The sequence below is a fragment of the Sciurus vulgaris genome (genome assembly GCF_902686455.1).
Source record: "Sciurus vulgaris genome assembly, chromosome: 9".
Classification (NCBI taxonomy): domain Eukaryota; kingdom Metazoa; phylum Chordata; class Mammalia; order Rodentia; family Sciuridae; genus Sciurus; species Sciurus vulgaris.
In genome coordinates, this window is record NC_136469.1 from 84399185 (window position 1) to 84420378 (window position 21194).

Sequence of the window (21194 nt, forward strand, 5' to 3'; positions counted from 1 at the left end):
GGACTACGGGTAGGTGCCACTGTGTCCAGCTTCCTAATGTTGGTTTGTTTTGTTTTGTTTTTTTATTTGTTCTAATTAGTTATACATGACAGTAGAATGCATTTTGACACATTGTACATAAATGGAGTACAACTTCTTCCTATGGCTGAACATGGTGCAGTCACACCATTCATGTGATCATACATGAACATAAGGTAATAATGTCCATCTCATTCCACCATCTTTCTCATCCCCACACCTCCTCCTCTCCCCTCACTCCCTTCTGCAAAATCCAATTTCTTCATTCCCACCCCCCCATTATGGATTAGCATCTGATTATCAGAAAAAACATATGGCCTTTGGTTTTTTGGGTTTGGCTTATTTTGCTTAGCGTGATATTCTCCAGCTCCATCCATTTACCTGCAAATGCCATAATTTCATTCTTTAAGGCTGATGAGTAATATTCCATTATGTATATGTACCACATTGTCTTTATCCATTCATCTGTTAAGGGAATCTAGATTGGTTCCATAGTTTAGCTATTGTGAATTGAGAAGCTATGAACATTGATGTGGCTGTGTCACATATGTGGTTTGGGTATAAACCGAGGAGTGGGATAACTGGGTCAAATGGTGGTTCCATTCCAAGTTTTCTGAGGAATCTCCATGCTGATTTCCATAGTAGTTGCACCAATTTGCAGTCCCACCAGCACCAGCATGCACCTTTTCCCCCACATCCTAGCCAGCACTTATTGTTGTTTGTATTCTTGATAATTGCCATTCTGATTTGAGTGAGATGAAATCTTAGAGTAGTTTTGATTTTCTTTTCTCTAATTGCTAGAGATGATGAATATTTTTTCATGTTTGTTGATCGATTTTATTTCTTCTTCTGTGGAGTATCTGTCCTAACTTTGGTTTTTAACGCAGACACTTCATTGATGCAGAAACCATAATAACCTTTGTTCTTATTTATGTTTTTACTTTCATTGAAGTGTGATACATGTAGAGAAAAAGGTATAAATCATAAATCTGCAGATCAGTGAAATTTTACAAACTGAACTCACCCATGTAACTAGCACCTGAACCAAGAAACCAAACCTTAGCAGTACCCCCAGGGCTACCTTTGTGTCCTACCCCCTCCCAGGTAACCATTCTCCTTCTAAAATCATAGGCCATTTTGCTCCTTTCACACTTCTTATGAATGAGATTATTGAATATTTTGTGTCTGACTTTTTTATTCAACATTTTGTTTTATGAGATTCACCCTTATAATTGTCTGTAGTCAAGATGATCTTCTAATGTTATTAAATTCACCCAATTTCAATCCGAACACATTATTTGGAAGGGTTCTTCGCAAGTAAAATTCTTCAGATGATTTACTAAATAAATCATCTGATGATTTACTGGTGGGTATGAGTACAATCCATTCCTGAAGGATTTGTTCAAGAATTTAAATGTAGAAAGCTAAAGTTGAAGACAAATGATATTTTGCAGAACTAGTGGTATAGATCATTAAACTTGAACTTCTCAAAAGAGAATGACAGTATTACACTCATAATGATTTGTTAACAATCACAAATAAGTTATAATATTTCACACATATAAGAGATTGAATTATTTATCTGGATAATTCTTCTTGGGATCTTTTTATTTGGGCATGTCTTTGGGAGTTGCTTATGATATTTCCCCCCTTTTTACATGTGGTATTCAGTATCAGCCCCTTTCTTCATTTAGATATATTTAAGACTAAACACATAGGTAGTGATGAAACAGTGTTTTTATGCCTACAAGAGAATGTAAGATATATCTTCTGATTTACTTACATTAACAATCATGGATTGATTGTTAAGCATTTTAAGCACACCATTAAATGTTCAAAAATGCCATAAAATTTACTGTTTCCTTAGCAATTTCTTCTTTTTGTACACTCACCATTCTCAAACAAGCTAGCAAAATGCTTCCTAAATATGGCCAAGTACTTTTGACAAATTTGTTTCCTATGGAACTTCTTTTTATGGACTAACCAAAGTTTGCCCTTGACAACAAAGTACAAGGAAGATCTTTGTGAATCAGTTCTTTCCTAATATATTTGAACGTCAGTTGCCTTGTCACTTGCCATCAGGAGGCTCTGAAACTGCCAGGGGGTATGAGTTTTGTGTTGTGCTCTCTTCCCCAAAAGATGCCTCAGTTGTTCTAGAGTCCTGGGAGGCCAACCAGAATAGAAACATTGAGGACAGAGGCTCTGTGACATTTAAAATACACACAACAAGCAGTAATCACAAGTGTGCTTTCTTCACTAGATAGTACTTCTCTATACCCATAAAATGAGCAATGAAGTTTAGTCTTCACACTAGTGTCTTATGAAAAATGGTGGAATGAGACAGACATCATTACCCTACTACGTACATGTACAATTATATGAATGGTATGAAGCTATGTTGTGCACATCCATAGAAATGAAATGATGTACCCCATTTGTGTACAATGAATCAAAATGCAGTCTATTAAAAAAATTTGGAAAATGTATTTCTAAGCAAATGGGTAGAACTCAATAATCAGTTCTAAGATTTCGATGAAAAAACATTGTCCCAGCTTGTGCTGTTATTCCCTTAAGATCCTACATTTTATAAGAAAAGTTATCAGACCCCTGCCAATTCTAAGAAGAAAAGAAAGTTCTGCTTTTAAATGTGTAAAAACTGTATATTTTCTTAGTTTACAAAAGAAATGCAGTTTATTCATGGAAATTAAGACCAACTTTCAAAGACTTTTGTCTTCTCTTTGCTCAACACAGAAATGGGTGTTTTATGATAAGAGTGCTTCCTTGCACAAAAATTTTTCATTTGCTTTTCTTCCTCCTCCTCCTCCTCCTCCTTCTCTTCTTCTTCTTCTTCTTCTTTTTTTTTTTTTTTTTTTCAGTGTTGGGGATTGAACCCACCAGGGACCCTTCACCACTGAGCTGCATCCCCAGCCCTTTTTATTTTTTATTTTGGGACAGGGTTTCCCTAAGTTGCTGAGCCTGACCTTGAATTTGGAATGATCCTCCTTCTTCAGCCTCTTGAGTTGCTAGAATTATAGGTGTATGATATTGTGCCTGATTTACACAAATTTTTTTTAGGACTTACAAATAATGGATATGCTTGAAGAAAATTTTCTTTTATTACTATTATTGTCATTTGGTACCAATGGTTGAAAAAAGGTTATAACCACTGAGTCACATTCCCCCAGCCTTTTTTATTTTTAATTTACAGATAGGGTCTTGCTAAATTGCTTAGAGCCTCAGTAGGTTGCTGAGGCTGGCTTTGAACTATTGATTCTCCTGCCTCAGCCTCCTGAGTTGCTTGGATTATAGGTGTGAGCCACTACATTTGGTGAAGAAAATTCTTTTTTAAATGCCATTTTACCTCCTTCCTGAGGTGTCATGCTTTTGTAGTTGTGCCCTGGCATAATCTGGTGGCTGTGCTTATGGTTGCTATCACATCATTGATTCCTCTTCATTTTTAAAAAAAAAAAAATTAATTCTTTTTTTTTTTTAGTACTAGGAATTGAGTTGAGCCCAGGGCTTCACACATGCTGGGGAAGCATTTTACCAATGAGCCTGTTCCCAGCCCTTACTGCTGCCCCTTCTGTCAGGGATAGTAATTGTCCACCATTTCGATTTCTTCACTAGCTTAGTTGGACATAATTATCCCTTCTCTCAGTTCTCAGCCATACCCTTAGCAAATTTATATCTTAAACCTCATTGTGTTACAGTGATGATAAAATTCTTCTTTGCATTTGTCTCTCCCATCATTAAAAGCAATGATTAATAAATATGATTAATTATATGATTATTCTTTTATTTTTATTTTAGAAATCATATTAGCCTTTTTCCAAACTTACATTTATTTAATAATTCATAATGGAAAACATATGTAGTTTTAGTGACAAGCTCATCATCTGTTTTATCTACTATTAAGTAGAAACAATTTAAATGAAGACTGTATAACTTGCAGGGTTCCTAGGCACACTATTGGTGCTAATCAAATATGGACTGGAATACCCATTTAAAAAATTTTTTTCTTATACCTTGCTTTTGCTCTGCATTTGCTTCCTGTCCTTTTTTCTTCCCTTTTTCCTTTATTATTTTCATTTATTAGTATTATTTTATTTTTCCTTTATTACCTTTTATTTTTAAAGGTAAGGCCTTGTTTAGAATATACTTTTTCTTTTTTTTGTTTTGGTACCTGTGATTGAACCCAGGGGTGCTTAACCACTGAGCCACATTTCCAGCTCTTTTTAAAATTATGATTATTATTTTAATTTTAAGATGGTCTCACTAAGTCCTTGGGGCCTCTCTAAGTTGCTGAGGTTGACTTTCAATTTGTGATCCTCCTGCCTCAGCCTCTCGAGCTGCTGAGATTATAGGTGTGTGCTGCTGCACCTGACTTACAATGTACTTTATAGATTTGAATTTTCAAGACTACCCTAAAGAAGACAGTTTATTTCCTCTTAGGAACCATGTTTGAAAGCCATATATTTGTCACCCAGTGAAGACTGATGTCTGGACCATGACCATATGGCCTAAAAATAATGTTGATGTAATGGTTTGTATGTCGGGCCCTGTGCTGAGGGCTGTGTGTATAGTAGTTCTTATGGTAGAAACTACTATTGTACCTTTTTACAATATGAGGAAACAGAGAATTTAATAAGTTCTAAATGCCAAGTTTGGATTAAGAACCAGATTTTACCAGATTTCATAAATTGTGTGTGTGTGTGTGTTTAAACCTTAAAAAAAAAAATGTTTATTTTGAAGTAATGTATGGATTAATGAGAAGTTGCAAAGAATTGTACTGGGAGGGGCCCTTTGTAAACTTCACCTGCCTCTCCCAGTATTGACATCCTTCATGACTAGAGTACAAGATCAAAATCAGGAAATCTCTCAGCATTCTAGTTTCGGTAACGTCAGGTCATTGATTAACACAGAATTTTAGTTAAATATGACTTTTAAAAATATAGCATGTTCTCTAAAGTCTTGATTTCAATAAATCATTACTGGGATATACTCTGGAAACAAAATGACAACATAACATAGATCATTGATTCTTAAACTTTTGGGACATAGACCCCTTTTAGAAGAAAATGAAATATGAACCTGGTTCTCATTTAAAAAAGACAAACACATATATACATATATGTATATGTATATACACACACACACAGTATTCATAGTTTTCCAAATATTCCCTATATTCACTTCCCAAAATGTGCACAGGCTTCAGGTTAAAAACTTCTGATTTAGCTGTGCATGGTGGTGCACACCTGTAATCTCAGTGGCTCTGGAAGCTGAGGCAGCAGGATTAAAAGTCCAAAACTAGCCTCAGCAACTTAGTTTCACTGTGTCTCAAATAAACATAAAAAGGACTGGGGATGTGGCTCAGTGATTAAATGCCCCTGGGTTCAATACCTGGTACCAAAAAGAACAAACATAAAACAAAACTTCTGATTTAGTGCTGGGTTACAGTAGTGGTACAGCACATGCTTAGCATGTGGTTGCAAGGCCCTTGGTTTGATCCTTAGCACCCCCACCAATTTCAGTTTAAAGCAACCTTTAAAGAAATACATTTACTTAAATCTGGCGAGAGCTGGGTGCAGTGACACACACCTGTAATTTCAGCTACTGGAGAGGCTGAGGCAGGATTGCAAATTTGAGGCCAGCCTTGGCTACTCAGTGAGACCCTGTCTCAATTTTTTAGAAGAGTTGGAGATGTGGTGCAGAAGTTCAGTGGTAAAGTGTCCCTGGGTTCATTTTCCAGTAAATAAAATAAAACAAAAATCTGGAAACTATTTAACTACCTTTCTTTAAAAAAAAAAAAAAAATCTTTTCCTGATTCTGCTTATAAAAAAGTCTCCCCACCCCCTGCCCTACTTAAGTGGCTGAAAGTCTCTTGAAGTCTCTATAGCTCTTGGTAACTTAGAAGGGGGCAAAATAAAAAAAAAAAAAAAAAAAAATTAAAATTAAAAAAACAAGAAGCAAAAACAAAACACATCTGCTTCCAGCATCATTGCCCTTATGAACCCATTTAATCTAGGCCCTCTTTCTTGTACCCAAAAAGCCTTTGGTCACTAGCTTTCAGTTCCATTTCCATTTTTACATCACTACTCAGAACTTGGGGAATTTGAGGTCATGGTCCTGAAGTAAGGGGGGCAGGTCCAGCGGGAAGCCCAGCTAGATACAGGAAAGTAACTGGAATCTTCTGACAGTTGCCAGTTGCCAGGAGCCATGTAATTTACAACCAGGACTTACCTAGATAATGTGACTCTGCAAGGGACAGGTCAGAGTGGCAACCTACAAGGAGGAGAATGTGTGTGTGTGTGTGTGTGTGTGTGTGTGTGTGTGTGTGTGTGTTTGTGTGTATATGCAGGCCTATGATCTAACCAGGATAGGGCACATCTTGGTTTTTTTGTTTGTTTGTTTGTTTGTTTGTTTTGGTACTGGGGATTGAACCCAGGGGCACTCTACCAGTGTGCTACATCCCCAGCCCTTTTTTAAAAATTTTGAAATTTTGAGACAGGGTCTCTCTTAAGTTCCCCAAGCTGGCTTCAAACTTGCAATTCTCCTGCCCCAGCCTCCATAACTGGAATTACAGGAGTGCACTGCTGTGCCCAACCCACATCTTAATTTTGAGGGAGATTCCTGCCTTAGTCTTAAACCTCTTACATGTTTCCAACAGAGGTAAAGTTCAGAGAAATAGTTCGCTGTCATGGAGCCAGAACCCATAGTTGAGTTAGCCTGGACACCGCAAGAAAGTGGTTACACCTGGAAACGTGGGTGGAAAATAGGGCTGATGCTGACACTGCTTGAGGGATGGTTGGCTGTGTTTGGCTCTAAACTGGCCTAAAGGCAGATGAAAGCCGCATGTTTTCACTGTCTTAACAGCTGCATAATTTCTTTATGGAGCTCTTTGTCTAATCAGAAGTTTCACAATGACTTTTAAGTTTTCTGATTGCTGCTGAATGCCCTGTATTTTGTAAAGAGGTTTTTTTTTTTTTTTTTTTTTTTTGTTTTTGTTTTTGTTTTTGTTTTTGTTTTTTACTACCTTAAATAGTTTTACAGGGCTGTGGATGTGACTCAGTGATAGACTGCTTGCCTAGCATGTATGAGGTCCTTGGTTGGAGCCCCAGGACTGCAAAAAAGTTTTAGAGCCTGCTTGTTGTAAGAGATTAATGAAACAAATTTGCTGTTGAAGGTACTTTATCCTTTCCTCCTCCTTCTGAACTTAACTCTATTTCAAAGACATAGGCCATGGTTTCTTTACTCTGCCAGACAACAAAGTATTTAATCTGGGAAGAGATTGGTGAGTGGATGGAAGAACAGGAAAGCTGGGCTAGCTGTCTCTGACTTTGTGTAGCACTGTGTTGGGTCCCCTGATGTTGGGTGGCATCAGTTTGTTTTTAAGAGATGGGGGTGGGTCTTACTTTGTCACCCAAGCTGGCCCTGCCCTCCTGGGCTCAAGGGATTCTCCTGCCTCAGCCTCCTGAGTGCTGGGACATGCACCATCATGTCCAGCTTGCCTTACTTTTACAACCGGATTCATATACACATGCACACTTTACCAGATACCATGCTAAATATTGTAAATAATCTTCACAGCCACCTTAGAGTGGGCTGTTTATCCATGCAGGAAACTGTCAGAGAAATGAACTAACTTGACCAGTGTTACAGAACTACTTAAAAGAAGAAAATGGAATCTGATTCCATGTGTTTCATGCTTTTCTGTTTAAGTGGAGAATTGGCCCCTCAGCTCTGACTTCTAGCAGTACAAATTCCCTCCTTCCGCCACCATGAGAAACTCTGGCTCAGGGACACACCTTGACACTAACTTAATCCATAGGAGACTGATTAAAGAGCCACCAGAATTCCATTTCACAAAGGGAGATAGACCTTTCCAATCAGCAACATCTCTGCTGACCCCCAGTGCCTGGTAAGCATTAAATCAGAGGAAAGGGTTTGGTAACTTTGAGCCAGCTCATGTCCAGAGGGCACAGATCAAAGAATTAAACATATCCTGCAGCCCAATAACAACAAGAATATTCTTGTCTGACAAATACAGTCACTCCTGGGTGGTGGAACATAAACACTGGTAAAATGTTTTCCCTTTTCAAAGTCATTTTCTGGACTCCAGGCAACTCAGGGCTGATGACTCTTCAGTTGTTTACATTATCTTTCCTTGGTCTAGGATTACCATATCTCTTAGATCACTTAGCCTAAGGTGAATGTAGCTGTCATCATAACTTCATTAGTATTGAATAGAGCCCATTAGAATTCATGAATTCAGAATGAGTTACTCTTGTAATCCCATAATCTAATTTTTTGTATGTTGATTTTGGGTTATGATTATCTCTAAATTCTGAAGAAGTGATAAATGGGCAGATGGCACAACTGTTTTGCATGTGCTTCTGGATGTGTGAGATATTTCACACACAAGAACTGAATGAAGAATTAAAACCTTTTTAGACACTGACACATCCCTGTTCATAGAGAACTAATGAATGTAAAGATTGTAGGGAGAAATTCACATTTGAGTCTTTCTTCAGGCCCTAATAAACTTTCTTCTTTCTCACTCTACAAGGAATGGATTCATCCTATTCACGGGATTAGGCTTTTCTGTGCATTAAAAAAGCTGTGTAAGGAAGATAGTCACACCAAAAGAGAACCCTGGAATTTTCAAGTAATGTCTTGTTCAAAGGCTGGCGAGAAAGTTCATCCTTTAGCAGAGGGGCATGGTTTGGTGACATAAGTTAGGAGATTCTGGGGTCTCTTTCTAAATTGGCTACTTTTAGCCTTGTGCTGCTTTACCATTTAGTGAATTGCATGTGAAACTGAACTTTGTTAATGTGTTTCAAACTGTTGTGAAAACTGTAAAATGATATGGCATGTAATTTGTTACCTCAGCAAAGCAGTGGGCAGGCAGTGAAAAGAAATCAGCTGTAAGCAATCAAGAAATCAGTTGTGGGCTGGGGATATAGCTCAGTTGGTAGAGTGCTTGCCTTGCAAGCACTAAGGCCCTGAGTTCAATCCCCAGCACTGCAAAAAAAAAAAAAAAAAAAAAAAAATCAGTTGTAAGCAATTGGTGTGTATACTTTTAAGGACCAAACGATAAGTGCCAATTTTATTGAGCACTTACCATATGTCATGTTTTGTGTGTATTAACTTATGTAATCTTAATAGTACCCTGATAAGGTAGATATTATTATTGTCCCCATTTTACTCTATCTTGCTGAGTCTGACATGGAGGAAGGGGCAAAAGTACAAAGGAATTAATGGGCTCCGTGAAGTCCTTTGTGAGGGCACTAATGCCATTCATGAGGGTGGAGCCTCATGACCTAATTACTCCCTAAAGTTCCCACTTTTTCGTACCATTGCAGTGGAAGATTGAGTTTCAATGTGAATTTGATGGGACACAGACATTCAAGCCACAGCATTATACTTCTTAAAGTAGCAGCAGCAGGGCCAAGAAATTTACTGTGCATGCTTTGGATGGTTAAAATTGTGATGAGTAAAGATACTTTAAAAAAAAAAAAAAGAAAGAAAGAATATCCTTTAAGGACTTGGATTTGACTCCCTTTCAATGCACAGTCTTCATAAACCTTACTTATGTGGGGAGTGCATCCCTAAACATTCATGTACCCACCTACTTCATCAGCAAAGTGATGGTAATGGATTTGGTTGATCTTTTAAGATTTAGGAAACTTAAAAATGGTCAAATGAAAGGGTGTAGAGAAAAAAAGATTTGTAAATTAAAATGTCAGATAAGTACTTGAAGCTGAGACTCGATAAAAAGCAGGAATCAGATAATATAATTCTAGTAATTTTACCCTTTTAAAAACCTTCATTTGCTGGATTGGGGGTTTAGCTTGGTGGTAGAGTGCTTGTCTAACAGGTACAGAAGCTCTAGTTTGATTCCCAGCACTGGAAAAATAAAATTAATTTGCTCTTGAGTGATAGGGTACATTTTCTTTCTTTTTTTTTTTTTTACTTTTTAATTAAATTTTTCCCCAACATTTTTTATTGTGCATTATAGTTGTACAAACTGATGGGATTTGTTGTTACATATTTATACATGCACACAATATACAATATAGCAATATAATTTGACCAGTAGATTTTCTTTCTTTTTTTTTTTTTTTTTTTTTTGGTACTGAGGATTGAACCCAAGTATGCATCTGCCACTGAGCTGCATCCTCAGACCTTTTTAATTTTTATTTTGAGATAGGGTCTCATTACATTGCCCCAATCAGCCACAAACTTGTGATCCTCCTGCTGAAACCAAGTAGCTGGTATTACAGGTATGTGCAACCACACCCAGCAGAAAGACTGTTCAAAGGTGACTTTAGATCAGAGAGTACTGAATGAAGTAGCCAGATATTATTTTATTTATTTTATATCCAAATGTGGATAAGAAAACATTTAGAAGAACATTCACCAAAATTGTGTTCACCTTCTCAATGAGTATCATTTATGACTGTTCTGTTACCCAGAACAAAACTTGCAAAGGAGCCTATCCTAGACTTCTGTTTCCCATATCTACTTAGTCATCACATTTTTTGTCCCATGTAGTTCTCAAATTTCTTTTCTCCTTGCCACTGTCTTAGACTTGTCAGTTTTTAACCACTTTTAAAGCAGATATAATTCATTTTTATTTGTTAAATAATGTAAAATTTTAAAGTGCCAAATAAGAGAGCCAACTTGTTTGGAGCTCTCACTGGCCAAATCAAGGACAATTTGAGCAAGAAAGTACTGATAGCAATGAATTATAAAACAGGAACCTAGGCTGGGGTTGTGACTCAGTGGTAGAGCACTTGCCTAGTATGTGTGAGGCATTGGGTTTGATTCTCAACACCACATATAAATAAATGAATAAAATAAAGGTCTATCAACATCTAAAAAATTAAAAAAAAAATGGGAACCTATCAGTTCATAACTGATATAAATTAATGATAAAATAAATGAGAAAGGGAGATCTTTCTTACAGTATAATTCCATCTAATAAATGTAGGAAGGATGATGGAATTAGAAAAATCTCCATTTGGCAGCCATCATAGCAAAATTGATTCAAGAAAGAATTATGAATAGATATTTAAAAACCAGTGGGTGAAAGAAAGTATAATGAGTATAAACACTGTCTCAAAGTATAACCAAGTGATAAAAGCTAACATTACTACTAAGGGGGCAAATGGACATCATGTGCCTCTGATATGATGCACTGAAAAGAACATAACAGTGCTTCTCTGGCATTTTTGTTAAAAATACATAACCTAGATATAAGGAAACAGCAGAGGGTGTCAGACTGAAGGGAATTCTTCACAGTAATTGTTCTATACTCTTTAAAAATATTGAAGTCATGAAAGAAAAAGACTGAGAAACAGATGGCCCAAGACTAAGGTGACATGATAAGTAAGTTAATGCAATTTATAATCCTGAATTGTATCCTGAACCAGAGAACAAATTTTTAAAAAAAATTTGTTATAAAGGATATTAGTGGGATAATTGATGAAATCTGAATCTCTTATATCAATATTAATACCTGATTTTGTAATTATTTATGTTTACATAAGGGAATGCCCTTTAAATAAACATACTGAATTGTTTAAGGAGTAAAGGTACATCATGTCATGAAAAATTTTAAAATAAGATCTAGTTGTTTTTTAAAATGTTTTTTAAATTGACACCTAGTAATTATACATGTTTATGGTGTACAGTGTCATCTGGATGCTTTTTTATGGATAGAAGACACATGGCAATCCACTAGTTGTCTGGCAGAGTGCCCATAATAACTATCACTTATGGGTTTCTTTGAAACTCCTAGATTTACTCATTAAGTAATTACCACTGAGTGCCAATGTATCAAGCACAGTACTAGGCAGAGGATGAGACCCAAAGAGTGGAAATACAAAGAACTCAGGGAATTGGCAGCTTACTGAGAAAGAGAAAGACAGAGAAAATAAAGAGAATGATAAAGCAAATATAATACATATTACATTTGAGGAATGTTCGTGAAAGGTATATGAGATTTTTAAAAACTATTTTTGCAACTTTTCAGTATTTATGAATTTCTTTCAAAATAGAAAAAAAAGTATGTAATGCAAAAACTATTAGGAAGGGAAAAATAAAAGCAGAAGAAGGTGATTGCAGTTTACAAGAGTTTTATGAACAACTTACAAAAGTTGTACCTATGTTAGGTCACATGAAAAATCTTAGCAAATTCCAAAAAGCATAACAACTAGGTTGCACTCATAGCTCATAATACATTAAAATTAACAAGCAAAAACAGAAACTTTAAAAATCCAAATGCTTAGCTATCTCCATTACCTGTCTTTAAACAATAAGTGAATCAAAGAAGTCTAAACTGCATTTTCAATTTATTTAGAAAACAGTATTGAATAAAATCTAAGGGCTATGATCTAAGCTATTGGGAAGGGAAAATCCACAGCCTTAAAAAAAGTATTAAGAAATAATAACAATAAACAAATCATATACTGTTCTGGAAGTTAGGATCAAAACATTAAAACTACTCAAAGCTCAGGAGAAACATTGCTTTTTTTCTGTTCTTCCACAATGGTCAGCCAGTATGTGCGTATAGAGCATTTTCAGTGTGACAGTATCAGGTGCTGTCAGAGGCCAAGAGAGTTCTTCCCTCATGGGACTTACAGATGTGTGTGTTTGTGTGTGTAGAAGGCAAGAAAGGTTATCAGATATTAAATGATAAATTCAACACTAGTCAGTGTTTCTAGTGTACTGTCACTTAATAGTAACTTCTGTTCTAATTGTTTCCCTGTTGCCTTTCTCTGCCTCGCCCTTTTTGTCTCTCCTTGTTTTTTGTGTTTGTTTCTTCTCTCCTCCCATATTCCTTCTTCTATCTTTCCACATTCCCTGAAGACACTGTATTTCGATTACTTTTGCCCATCCTGAGCCTCCATGCTTGATACTGTGTCACTCAATGGTGGCTACTGAATGAATCCAGTTTTAAAGTCTCTTCTAAGCTATTACTAAGTAGACTTTCTGACAACAGAGACAACCTGTAGACTGCCATTTAGCTTATATTATATAAAAATAGGGGAATCTATGAACTATAAAGCAGAGAGAATGCAAAATGACAGAATACAAACAAGCTAGTAGATCACTTAAGCAGCAGTAATTGAAATTTAAGGAGGAGTTTTAGTGGAACTCAAATCTAACTCACCTATAGAAGGCTTAGTGAGATGTTTTGTTGTTTTTCTTTGTGTGTGCGTGTGTGTGTGTTTTGCAGTGCTAGGGATTGAACCCAGGAGCTCATGCATGCTCGGGAAATGTTCTTCCACTCAGCTATACTCCCAGCTCTTGAGATATTTTAATATGGGTACTGAAGGAAATCAGTAGGTCTTTTATTTTTCAAAGACTTTTGCTAAAGGTTCACATTTAAGGCCTTGAGGTAGGAATGTAATTGGAGTATCAGAGGAGGGGGCTGGAATGGTGTAAGAGGAATAGTGGTAAGAAGAGAGGTGGAAGTAATGAGAAAGGCCTAGATCAGGTAGGCCTGGTAGGCCATGGTAAGTACTTGATATTTTGTATTGCCTTTGGAAGGTTTTGGGGATCTCATCTGATTTACAGCTGTAAAGGATCTGGTTATTGTAAAGAGGATGGAATATAAAGAAATAAAAGTGAAAGCATCTCAATCAAGTAGAAAACTCTTGGAATAGGCAATGGTGGCTCAGACTACTAGTAGTACTAATAGTGATGTGAAGTGTTTAAATCCAGAACAAATGAAATTATAGAGGGAACAGATTTCACTACATTGACTGTGTGGTATCAGAAAAAGAATCCCTTTCCTACTGACCTCCCTGCCTAGTCTGTGGGAATTTGGGTTGTTTCCTGGAGATTATTTTGAAAGTTAGAGAGATTAGTTAGCAGATCCTCCAGTCATTCTAAAATGTGGAAAGGAGCCTAAACCTGGAAAGGGGCTGTCTGTCACTATCAGAGGCATTCAGAGGGCACAGACTTGAAAGACAGGAGGTGAAAGTTGCCACCTAGGAGAATAGGTTAGAGTTACACTCAAATTGAAGATAGCTGGATCTTCTTTTTCCCAGTAAATTTCCTTTTTGGTATATACCCTAGAGCATGGTTTGTTAGAGACCTGCTTTTGTATAGCCATAGAGCTAAGAATATTTCTTGCATTTGAAAAAGGTTTATAAAGCGTTGTGGATCAGGATATGAAACAAAGACCATATGTGTCCCTCAAAACCTAAAACATATACTATCTCGTCCTTCACAGTAAAGTTTGCCAACTTCTAGAGCAGCAGTAGCAACATCACCTGAGAACTGTGAGAAATGCAAATTACCAGGTTTTAGCACAGACCTGCTGAATCAGAAAATCTGGGAGGCATGTTTTAACAAACACTCCAGGTGATTCTGATGCCCTATAAGGTCTGAAAACCACTGTATCAGGGTAAATGGTAAGGAATATTTATAACATCATTGCACATTAGTACCAAACTGGAAACAATTAAAATGCTAGTCAGCAGTAGAGATAATAAGTAAATATGGTAATACAGTAGAAATGTTCTATGTAGCTTACAGTTAAGAACATGGACTACGGAGGTTGATTGCTTGTGTTTGAAATTAATAGTAGCTGTGTCCTTGGGTAAGTTCCTTGACTTACGCAGTTTCCTAATCTGTTAAGTGGGCATAAAAATAGTAATTAGCATTGTGCCTGGTATTATATTTAAAAGGTAATTTGCATGTAATATATTATGCTTTAAGGAAAAACATCTGAGATCCATTTAATAAAAGTGATGATTTGCCCATATATTTTGCACATAACAAAATATTAAGTGATCAAAATAAAGTCATTGTAAATTTTGGAGGCTCAAAAGTTGCTATTGCATTTGTGCACCTGTTTTTACTTTTGTAAAGTAAGTTAAAATCGCCCTTATAAAATTGTGAAAACTGATGAAACGTTTTTGCGTCATGTTTGATAGGCATTAATAAATATTTTAAGACATTAAGAAATGTTTTTTCTTTCTTAATCAACCTTTCATTTCTTTCATCACTTCTCTACATTCCAAAATCCTTCCGCTGTCCTGACATTCTCTGAAAACTTCCAGTTTCCAGAAAGGGCTAAAGTGGCATCTTTAAAGACTTGCTTATTTGCCCTAATCAAGACCAGGAGTCATTGTTGTCCATAGCTAAGGCCAGGGGCAAGTCTGGTCCTAGATGTGGGACAAGACTGTGATCTTGGTATTTCCCGGGATTTCAAGCTTTTTAGCCTTAGTAGGTGAAAGGCTTCATATGTATTTAGCTATGCTTAAATACATAATGGCCACACAAAGAAAGTCATATTTTTCCAGCACCCCAGGGCCTAGCACCTAGTAGGCTCGCAACATAAATTCCTTTGAACTATTAGGATATGATTCCTCCATGGGATTCAAATTCATTTCCCAGAATGGATTAATAAATGAGTTTTGTGTACAAACAGCTGAAACCACAGGCTTGAATTTCTGCTTCTCTAGAGCAGCAAACTGAAAACACCGCGTTAGGGGAGATTACTAAATTCCCTCCGTATTAACATTACTAAAGGGATCAGGAATATAAGTCGACAAGACACAGCACTGCAGGGAACCAGCTCCTGTTCGCGCCATCTGGAAGAAGGGCAGACAGGCTGGAGTCCCAACGCAGGAGAAAGCAGCCTCCTTGTGACGTCAAATCAGCGGACTGTCGCCCCGGCTTTAGGCCGGTTCCGGTTCCCCGGCTTTCCGGGAGCGAGTGTACGCGAGCGCGGCGGCGTAGTGCGCCTGCTCCGCAAAGGGACGCGAGAAGGTTGGGTCCGGCTCGCGAAGGAGATGCGTGATTGGCTGAAGCTGTGCTGGGGGGTTCCCTGGTCCTTTCGGCAGGGGTAAAACAATAAGAGGGGGCGGTGGCAAAGGGGGCGGGACGTCCGTGTTCCTTGTCGTTCGTCGCATCGCCTGGCGCCCGGGAAGAGGTGGTTGTGAGGGAAGCGGTCTCGCGGTTCTCCGGCTTCCGAGGCTTCTGGTTTGTCGCGGGGAGGAGGCGGCGAGCGAGAAGAATCCGCGGTAGCCGATCCTCGGCGACTCTCGTGCTGACCTCCGCGCGACGTACCCGCCGCCGCTGTTGGTTGGAGGTGTGTACGGGGGCCGGGAGGGGAGGTCGGTGTGGTGGTCGGAAGGGGACATTCCCTTTGCGCTCCGCGGCTCGCGGCAACCGTTCTGTGTGTGAGCTCCGGTGTCCGAGGTGGTGCGGCAGAGAGAGACATTGTTCTTGCCGGCTGCCTACGCTGCGGTGTGTGCGTGAAAGAAACCGAGACTTTCCTCAAAGGTGAGGAATGGGAGGCCTTGTAGGAAGGGAGGTGACCAGCGCGCGCGGTGCGGACGGAGGTCTCCGAGGGCACAGGTGGGGCTAGGATTTGGTGGGGATGAGATGGCGAGGTGGGCAGAGGGACGCAGCAGCTCCCGAAGGAGCGATGAAAGCTTCTGCGGGAAATGGGGGAGTGGGCTCTCTGGAGAGGGTGTTGTAAGGTGGGGAGGCCACCAGCCTTGTCTCCCGAGTCATTTGCACCTCTTATTCCTGGTTGCTTCGGAGCGGGGACGCGGTCGCCGCCCCACCCGTGGGGGAGGGGAAAAGAGGCTGTGTCGGCGGAGGCAGAAGCGACGCAGATGCGAAAGTAGCGGCCTCCGGGCACCATTTCTGTGCATGGAAACAGAATCCGGGTTTGAAGGCAGCCGCCGCTTCGCTTGCCGGGTGCTTAGTGTTCCGGCGTCTGTGACACCCGCCTCCCTTGGAGTTTATTCCGAACGTGTTCCTCTGCTAACCCGGGAATAGAATATTGTTTTGTTTTGGGGAATGAGAGGAAGTTAAGCTTCCCTAGATTGTGGGTTTTGTTAGTTGAATCTGATCGAATTTTTCCAATGTCTCTGAAAGCACATTTCTTAAGATGGCCCTATGTTGCTTTGGGGCGAATATAGATTCGTGTCTACATTTTCCCGCATAGATCGATTTTCTCCCAAGATGTAACTAATTCTTTAACGGATTTTTGGCAAGGTGCCTTTGCCTCTTAAAAAAAAAAAAAACGAAACACGTGCACCTAAACTGTAATAGGAAAGTTGTCCCATTATTTCCCTGTATGTGATTGTTATTAACTTGGGTTAAAATACTGATTTTAGGTTCAAGGCACAATACCTCGTGCTGGTCTTTCAAACATTAGAATTGCAAGTGCCTGATCTAGGAACCATTAATTGCAGTTAAGGTAACAGAGTCTCCTAGAGTGGGAGATGATGGTAAATCCTTGTCCATCTCCATATTTGGCAGTTAATATAGTCTTAGGCCTGTGTACAAAGTTTCAAAGTAAACATTTGGCCCTGCCAAATCCAGTGTACCTTTTGATATCCAAGACTTCTGATTTTAAGTAGGTTTGATCACTTTGAACCTTAGGATTGAATTGTATTGTCTTGGCGATATTACCTTATGTTTTTAAAAAAATTTTAGAATTAGTCATTTGTGTTCTGTTAATGACAATCTCAACAAGTTGTTTGATTCTGAAAAATTATCAAGGAATTGTAGGGAAAGTAAACACCTCAAATGGATTGCTTACTATCTCAGTCTTTCTATGGTTCAAGTTGTCGACTATACCCGGTTGAAATATTAATTGTGAGGGACAAACATCAAGAAAAGCACCAATAATGGAGTGAACCAGAATGCTTGTGGAATGGATAAAGATCAGAAATAGAAGATAAGAAAGAAGAAAAATCATTTAATTGTTAACTAGACTTATTAATTTAATAAGTTCACTTAGAAACTGAAGAATTGAATTGTCAGTAGGCAACTTCTGGTTTAAAGAAATTGTTGGCACTGTTGATAGCAGGGAACATTTATAATGCATATTTTATTTATAAGAGATTAAAAATCAAAATTTCAATATCATGGCAAATTTAGAAATACTAAGTTTTTAGATTCTTAGCAGCTTATTTATCTTGCAGAATTATATTTTCTAAAGTGCCTTAAGAAGATTTTTTTCACATTTTATGCTGAGTGGCTATTAAAACAGTGACCCCTTTTCACTGCTTATTTTGAAAGGTACAAATTATTTTTGAAAGGTTCCAAACTTAAATTGAGTAGAATTCTATTTTAATACCATAGTAGGTATGTTGGGAATGACTTTTGTACTTCCTATTGTATTATTGTCCTATTCCTTTGCTTTTTACTTCTCCCAACAGTTTCAAATAAGCTTGAGAGTTGGATTTTTTAAATTAATTTTTTATGTTCTTGATCCTTTGGCAGTTTTTTCAAAGCAGATGTTCTTAATCAGGTATCATCATGAAAGCATTACTAGAGGCAGGAGACTCTATTTCACATCCTTTTTCTTATTTCTTTATAAGGGACCTTGATCTCTTTTCCTTGTGCTTTAAATAACATTTTTCTTCTCTGTAAGTGAAGCTGATACCCTACCTGTTTTAAGGAGATAAAGGAACATACAGGTTACTAGTTAAATTTTAATGCACAAGCCTGTAATTTCACTGGCTCAGCAGGCTGAGGCAGGATGATCTTAAATCTTAAGTTCAAAGCCAGCCTCCGCAAAAGCGAAGCACCAGGCAATTCGGTGAGACCCTGTCTCTAAATAAAATACAAAAAAGGGTTGCGGATGTGACTCAGTGGTTGAGTGCCCCGAGTTCAATCCCGGATCCCCCCCCCTCCCAATTTAATGCATAATATAAATGCATGCTTTTATTTTGGGAACTTTCCATTAAAAATTTTTTTTAGTTGTAAATGGACACAATACCTTTATTTGTTTTTTTATGTGGTGCTGAGAATTGAACCCAGTGCCTTTCATATGGTAGGTGAGTACTCTACCACTGAGCCACAACTCCAGCCTTCCATTTCTTAATGTTTGTTTACTTTGGTGGGTTCTGAACATCAAAACTTGCTCCCTTTACTTTGGGACCTGAGAAAAGAAGAGGCTTAATCCATTACTTCCCATTGTTATTTATTTCTATTACTATAATTCTTAGCTCTTTTTTGAGCTTTCATTTTATGTTCTGCCACAATGAATTGGAGGTCACTGCTCTAAAAAGATATAGTACTTTCTTAATTGTTAATGTCACTTTAAACAAAGACCACCAGGAATTTTGGAAAGTTTCAGTATTAATAGGGGACAGATGATTGAAAAATGGGTTCTTGACTCAGGAGAATGGGCATTGGCCTGACAGTGTGAGTCCACATGGACTCAGGGAAACTAGGAATAAGCATCCTATAGTGGAGGTAAGCTGGGTCTTACACTGGTATAGCCATAGAAAACACAATTTCTGGTAAAGAGAACTGCAACCTGTTACTGGAAATATTCTTTCTATAAGAAGCAGGATATAAAGTTTATTTTTCTAGATTTTTTTTCCTTTTCTAAATGTCATATTGTTTGGTTTATTGGCTTTTTTTAAAAAAAAATAAGGAAACATGATAAGTGATTTCTTCTTAGCAGTCTTTGTTTTGACCATTTTCTGCAATAATTGAAATAACCACCAAAGAGTGACTTGAACTTTTCATGCAAGAAATTTGTAGTGAGTGAATTTTTTGACCATGTTTTGATGCTTATTAAGGTCGAATGTTCCTTACCTGAAATGCTTGGGATCAGAAGTGCTCAGATTTTGGGGTATTGGGAGTTTGGAGTATTTGCATAGTCTTCACCAGTTGAACTTCTTCTAATTCAAAAGCTGGAATGCTCTAAAATCTGAAACTTTAAAACGCTTGTGGCCAGTTATTTGAAGTTAACAGTTAAAATTAGATTTTCTGAAGATCTAGCCATTTTACACCGTTTGGTTATGGAGAAATCTCTTTAATAAGAGCATGGAGAGAAGCCATTTCAGAGGTCCCTAATAACAGTTAAGAATTGATGGAATCCAAATTTATTTTTCTTGGATTACATTGCCTTTCTATTGTAATCTGCTCTGATAATTTGCTGTCTTTAGTGGATTTAAATTAATTTTATTCATTTGCCCACATTGGGTGCATTGCTTTTACATGATTGAAATCATAACCTCGGTTGTAACTTTTTTTTTTTACTGTTTTTTTGTGTGTGTTTTGTTTAATTCTATAGTCTTTGACAGTGTAGAACTGCATGTGAACCATTATACTGATGTTTCCGTAGCTTATCATTTAGAAACATTAAAGTGGAGAGTGCTTTTTAGGATCTAGACAGCAAAATTTCCTTTTATTTTTCCACATAGCTGATCATTTTTAACTCTGGCATGGTGTTTTTAGTAGGTTCCACCATTTCCATTTCCTAAATTTTATTTATTTATTTTTTTTTTTGTGGTGCTGGGAATTGAACCCAGGGCCTTGTGCATGCGAGGCAAGCACTCTACCAACTGAGCCATATCCCCAGCCCCCTAAATTTTATTTTTAATTAGTAACATTGTAAATACACACAGACCATTAAATATTTTGTCAGACACATTGTCACTAGTGTTGGCATAATGATAAATGAATACTTTTTAATTTTACTAGTAAGTGCTCAATGAATTTTCACACTTCTGTTTTTCTAACATGTTAGCAGTGGAACTTGAGGCTTCATGCACAAAAGTGCTTTGCCTCTGAGCTACAGCCCCAGCCTAATTTTCACACTTTGACCCTTTATTCTAGAACCATATTTCTAACTGGTAGGTAACATGCTTATGTTAGATGGTTATTAGAAGTGGAATGAGAATTTAAAAATATGATTTCAAAACTTAACAAATTTAATGTATGTTCTTTGTAATAGACAGCAATACATTTAGACTCTGCCATACCTAACTCAGGTATTTGTTTCTGTACCATATATTTTTCAAAAGACAAGACTGATATCATTGTTCTACAATTTGTGATTATTGCTTAACTTTTGTGGACATTCTTGTTTACAGTTATAATTCTTTCCTATTTTTTCTTCTTTTTTTTTGGGCAGCACTGGGGATAGAATCCAGGGCTTTGTACATGCTAGGCATGTACTCTACCAGTGAGCTACATTTCTGTCCCTCTTTATTTTATTTTGAGACAGGGTCTAAGTTGCCCAGGCTTGCCTCAGCCTTGTGATCTTCCTGCTTAGCTTTCTGAGTAACTGGGATGACAAATGTGTGCCACCGTGCCTGATTTTTATATTTTTAATGAGTGCATGATATTATAATCAGTTTGAATTGAACTGTCAAATTACAATCTCTAAAAGG

General features: G+C 37.7%; 1 protein-coding gene across 7 annotated transcripts in view; it reads left to right on the plus strand.

Moving 5' to 3' along the window:
* Positions 1–21194, plus strand: part of G3BP2 (G3BP stress granule assembly factor 2) — an 85573-nt gene that overhangs the window by 40073 nt on the left and 24306 nt on the right. For 2 of the 7 annotated variants that reach the window (XM_079152734.1, XM_079152736.1), the window contains exon 1: positions 15991–16132. The exons of 1 other annotated variant lie outside the window; for it this stretch is intronic. The gene's annotated coding sequence lies outside the window, so the exon portion shown is untranslated. Of the gene's footprint in view, positions 1–15914; positions 16133–16175; positions 16327–21194 lie in introns of those variants that run through there. 4 more of the 7 variants (XM_079152737.1, XM_079152735.1, XM_079152731.1 and 1 more) reach the window with 4 other exon arrangements.